Source organism: Eufriesea mexicana, unplaced genomic scaffold, assembly GCF_001483705.2.
Source record: "Eufriesea mexicana isolate 0111107269 unplaced genomic scaffold, ASM148370v2 scaffold2119, whole genome shotgun sequence".
Lineage (NCBI taxonomy): Eukaryota > Metazoa > Arthropoda > Insecta > Hymenoptera > Apidae > Eufriesea > Eufriesea mexicana.
The window spans coordinates 697,375-703,374 of NW_016910196.1; positions in this window are offsets into that span (position 1 = coordinate 697,375).

Genomic DNA, 6,000 nt, shown 5'->3' on the forward strand with positions numbered 1-6,000 from the left:
CGGCGATACCTGTGCATAAACGTACGTATGTACGTGCACGCGCTCGAACGTTACCTGGCACACATGCAAACCGGCGTCCATAAGCATCGTGTCCGTGTGTGCATGCAGGCCGCTCTTCTTTCTCTCCTCTCCTTCCTGTTCCCTTCGATTCGCGTGCGCTCCCGAGGATACGCCGATTTTCTCGCACGAATTTCTTTCGTGATCGAGCAATGAGATCCTTCGATTTTTCCTCTGCAACTGTAGCGAAATTCTTTAGAGGGTTGCTCGTTTGATCAGATCGGAATACGAGGGTGCGACGTTTGCAACTTTTCAAAGACCAGGGGAACTTGGATAATTTTTTAAATAACAGGGTACCCACAAAAGTACTGAAAATAGCACTCATTATCTTAATATACCAATATAACTGGTTACTTTATGGTTCAAATGTAGAACAAACAGTGATGGAAATTTCAAATTATTGTTAGTTACTTATAGAAAAGTGTACAACATTCTTTACAAAGAGAATTTGGTCCCCGCGTCAGTGTATCAATGACCCTAGGATTAAATCGTAATCATCATCTCCCTCGCCGAGTGTGCATCTGCAACGAGTATCAAAGTTTCTAATACCCGCGGAATCTCGATGGAACCTGTTTCCAAAAGATCACCTGTCTCGTTCGTCATAGTCTCGTCCCAGGTGGCCAGGTTTGCATGCGTCTCTTCCACTTCCTAGAGCGTGCATCCCCACGCGGCGACGGACACGCGTGACGCGTACACTCGCCAGGAGGACTCGTGCTCTCCTGCGACGACGGGGGGAGCAGCGATTTGAAGGTGGACGAGGGGCAGGCGAGGGGGCGGAGGTGGAACACCTCCGGAGAGGGTTTCTGGAAGGAGGATATGATGGCTCGTGGCGTTATGCTCCGCGAGCTGTTATGCTCCTCGGGCACCACCGGACCATAAGCGAGGCTACTTCGCTCCCGTACGCTCGGCGCAACAGCCGCCACGTTTCTTGTTATATTAGCGCATCGGCGTCGCCCGACTAAAGCCGAGGAATCGTCTTCCAAGCGGATCCTCCTGGTACGTGCTCCTCGATCCCTGCATCTCCTCCTTTTCTATTCTCTCAGCGTGTCAAAAGATCAAGGATGTTTGACGAGATACCGTGAAAGCATTTTAAGAAGTTTCCATAATCCTGTATAGTTCTCATTCGTGATACTTGTTGCGAAATTCATAATAATTTTGCATCTATCGCGTGTACACGCATTGCGAGATATTGAGACGTATGGAACGGGTACCAAGGGAATAACTCTGGGTAACACCATCTTCCTCGTGATAGGGGAAGATTCGCGTTTTTTAGTCTTCAAGGGAACTCTGAAATGAAAATTGATTTATCTGTTTACTAAATATCGCCGAGAAATATTAAAAAATCGATTTAGCAGTGGTATAACGTGAACTATTTATCAACGATAGAATGTTTCAGGCGGCAGAATTGAGCTGAGTCGGACGCCAATGGATCTAGGCACGAGCCACGAGTCTGCGTCGAATATGCCTCGCAGTCTCTGACCCGCAGTTCCTCTCGGGGTACAATGTTCCGGGGAGGCGGAGGTGGACGAGCAGCGCGAGGAGGCGGTGGAGGAAGATGGCGCGAGCGGAGAAGCGGCGGAAGGAGCGTGTTCGGCGTTCAGCATGCGTAAGGAGCGCTGTGGCATTATGCACGGGCCCGTAAGGCTGGCCTGAAACGAGCGAATAAGAAAGTAGTTAAGGCCTCGACTGGCGGAGGTGGTTGCACGGATCGAGGCATTAGTTACCGGAGGAGGAGAGGGTCGACAGGGGGAGAGGCCTGCTGCCACGCGCTGCCTGTCTCTCCTCTCTCTTCCAGATGCGCCTCTCTGCTTCTCCTCCACTTCGTCACTTCCTCCTCCCTCCTCCGTCCAGTCTTCTTTCCACTCTTTCTAATATTTCCATTTTTTTACCATTTTTTACTCATCCCTGCCGTCGACAGAACGCCGGTCTTCCATTTTCTTTCTGTCCGATGGTCTCCGACCATCCCGTTCTTGCGTCCTCTTCTTCGTCCTCCATACCGCTCAATCATTGATCCTGTAATTACCAATCCTAAAAACCCCGCGTCTCTCTTTTCCTCGTCCTCGCAGTAGCTTCTTATGCCTCGAGTTTTTCCCGTCTCTTTTTCTCTCTTCTCTAAATCCCCTACTCCGATGGTACCGCGTTATGGTCCCCGTCGCTCCTCGATCCCCGTTCTCCGTGCTATTCCTTCATCTAGCTCGAGCGATCATCCTCCGTGCCGTAATGTGTAACAACGACTCGTCACACTCTGCTTGCCGGCGCACACGATAATTGCCCTCATTATAGTTATTTAAAAAGCGCTGCCGCCTCCTCCGCGGTGATCGAGCCGCGATATAAGGACGCGAGCGTGCGCGCGCGCCAGCGCGAGTTAATCGAGGCGATGGATGGAAGGAAGGGGAAGAACATGGGAAGAGAAGAGAGGAGAGGAGGAGGAAGGGGGAGAGAAAGAAAAAAAAGAGAAGAAAATTGGCCGCGTATGGTCGTGCGCCTTCGTTGTACGATCGTAACTCTGTCGCGTTACCATAGGCAGTTTCAGCCAGTTTCTTTCCTTTTTCCTTTCCTCCGCCATCTTCTTCCGTCCATGCTCTATCCCTCTTGCCGTTGCTTTTTCATTATCCGTCCAGCCAGGCCATTGTTCCGGTTTAGAGGTTTCAGACGAATACAGCCTGTTCTCGGCTGTCGGCTGTCCAAGAAAGCCAGATAAGGACGTGATTCTTTTATTAATTTCTGCTTTTTTCCCCCCTTCATCCCTCATCCTCTCTTTATTTCTCTCTCTCTCTCCCTCACTCCGTTATTCTTCTCCTGTTTTATCGCGTAAAACGGGGATGATTCAACGGCAGCTTCGTAATAAGAGATTAATGGGGTTTAATTAGCAAGCGGGATCGCAATTATCATGTGCAATGAAAGTTTCCCGTAATTGGGGAATTAAATGCGCCGCGGTAGATAAATTGACGGAGATTGTACCGGGGGTTGGGGCCTTTTCGCCGTGGACGCGCGAGCCGGAGCTCGTTAAATCGCGCGAGTCCTTCCAAAGCGGTCGTCAATTTGTTTTTCGACGTCGTTGGTATTCACCGAATTGCCGTGGTACATAAAAATCGCGTGGACACTCGGGAATGTATCGGCCTCCTTCTTAAGTGGCATTTTTACCTTCGAAACTTCTCCACGAGTATTTCGCTGGAAATATATGATAATTCGAACGTTCAAATTACATCTCGAAGTTCTAATCGACTGCGCGAACGGGTCGACCATTCTTAACGACAGTAAAATATCGTACCATTCGGTTGCTGCACAAACTAGCAGAGTTCTGCCCGACGCCCGGGATGTTCCTGATTTTATGGTCCGGTTGGAACGCGACGGTGCCGCGGCGTAGCGAATGTTGCAGCTTTTAGACACCTCGCGCGTTATTAACGGTTTGCCGCGAATCACGAGCCGTGCCATATTTGTGTATACACCGAGCACCGCCTCTAACGGTAAACGGCCGAGCAAATCCTAGGGTGGGCGATAATTAAACGCTGCATATCGCCGGGTCAACCGCGTTTTCCTTCTTTTCTTTCTTCGATTAATGACCAAGATCCACGGCGACGTCCTACCGCTGCTGGCTGCCTTTAAAATTCATATCTCGTCTAATCGAATCGTCTTCCGTGCCAATTTTCTTGTCAGATTTCTAACGACCCTTTCTCCACGGTGTTCCAGCGATGCCGCTGCGGGATTTTCACGGATCGACCTGCAACGTAGAACGAATACCAATGGAAACATATGGACTGCCTGTTAACGAGTCGAAGGGGTACCTCGAGGAACCTCGCAATCTTCAGGGATACTCGATACGCCATTGAATCTTCGCGGGGCACGTCGCTGTTCGCCAACGTACACCGGTGCTCCGCGTCGACGCATAAATTATTCACGCGGTTTGTGAAGCGAATCTTCCATTCGACTCTAATTTATAATATAACGGCAGACCGTTTTACCGTTGCTCCGTCGAATATTAGCGAGCTTTTCCTCGCCTTTGGCACGTGTTTCTCCCGATTCTCTTGCTCCGGCGTCGGAACGAGCTGGATTAATGGCCTGCAATAATGAAATTTCCTATTGGATCATCAGTCATTCGTTCGTTCGGGGAATGATAAGTCGCGGTATGGTGGTTTTCTTGGAAGCGATACTTAAAATTTATCAGGGATATTAGTCTTAATTAAGATCCCTCAGCGCAGGAGGTTCTCACGGAGATAAAGATAAACGGATGCTCTGGATCCAGATCGTCCTGTTATCACAGAGGAATATTTTCGCGTCCACGACTTCCGTGTCTCTGCCTATAAAAGGCTGCTCGTATCTGCTCGACATCGTCCTCACGATTCCGACGGACGCGACGCGTGCGATGCATTTTTACCGTTCCATTCCTTCCGAAAGGGTGGACGAAAATTCCCATTGCAAAGACGATCGAAATCACGGCCACTCGAGAGACAGAAAGAATCGTTAACCTGTTAGTCGACGTGTTCCTTGTCTGGAGGCGTTTCATGGGCGAGTATCGTAAAAGAAGAAGAGTAGATTAATCCATTAGCTGCTGTGCTCTTTCACTCGGGGTCCATAAATGAAGTTTGTTTAAATTCCATAAGATCGATCGTGATACCAAACACTTCTTCCTAGATCAAACATATTTCCCGTGAAAAAATATACAGAGCCTGATGTATGATAACCATACTTACGTTAATACTCGATTCCTTGGCCAAAAATCGACGGAGCAAATGGAAGTTAGGTACCCGCAAATAAGCAGAGAATTTATCCAAACCGGAGTCGCGTATCTGCTCGGATCGGTTATCCGAACTTTGCCAATTGAAAGGTTAATCTTCGGCTAAATAAACATTGGTAACAGGCGGAGAATGGAGCGAGAGGAGGAAAAAGGAGGCGAAACTAAGCCGGGGCATGGTGAAACTGCGTTTAGCCACGACACCGAAAGAAGCGGGAGCAGCAGCATTCCGCAGGGCATAACTTAAGCGGGCCCTGAGCTCACGAAGAGAAGAGACGGGTCACGACGCCATGTGTGCGGCCTACCAACCACACCCACCACCTATTTATTTATGTCTACCTCACGGCTTTTTGTTCGTACCATCGAGCTTTCATTGCGCCGTGAACAACGCGAACAATCGAGCAGAGCCGCCTGCTCTACCGGAAAAATCGCCTTCCCGAAGGAATCGTCCTTCGAGCCCGGCCGTTTCGAATTATTTGTAAAGCGGCCTCAACAGACCGCTCTTGCTTTGCCTCGAGAATCCTGCACGCGAACGTGCTCTCCCTTCGACGAATAAAATGGCAAGGTACGTCAGTCGTCTTCTGCTCTCGAGAATATGCACCTTTGAAATCGGCCATGGAAATGTCGCAGATGTCACTGGTACCTGAAGAAATCATAGAGCTCTATTAATTTCGCATATCTGATCTTAATTAGAATCACTAAATAATCTAATCTAGACAATTATTATTTTTCGCGAAGGAAGTACCTTCGTCTAAGGTATCATCTTGTCAGCTAAAGACTCTTCTTTCTCGATTGTTTCCTGTTTATTTTTTCGTTCTTCATACAGAACATAGTGAGCCTTCTTCGTTTATCTGATACACCCAGTACCATCGAAAATTCAAATTTCAAAGCTAGTCTATCTGCCCTGTCATCACAAACCATTCTGTCCCTCCCAACCAAAAGTAGCCCTGGAAGGAATCAGCACTTCCACGATATTTCCCTTTTCCTGTCCAATGCTTCAGGGATCGGGCGCGGACATAAAGTCGATCTTCCGTTTCCGGCGAACACAGAGGCCGGTTGCAGCGATTTTTCCATCGCGGAGCATGCTTGGCCGGGGTCAGGTCCCTGGCTCTATCCAAGCTCCGGCATGGACGTTTCTAAGGCCGTGTGCAACGCCGTTCATGACTTAACACGGTGCTTGGGTTCGGCTGTGCTTTGGCGGATCAGCCTGC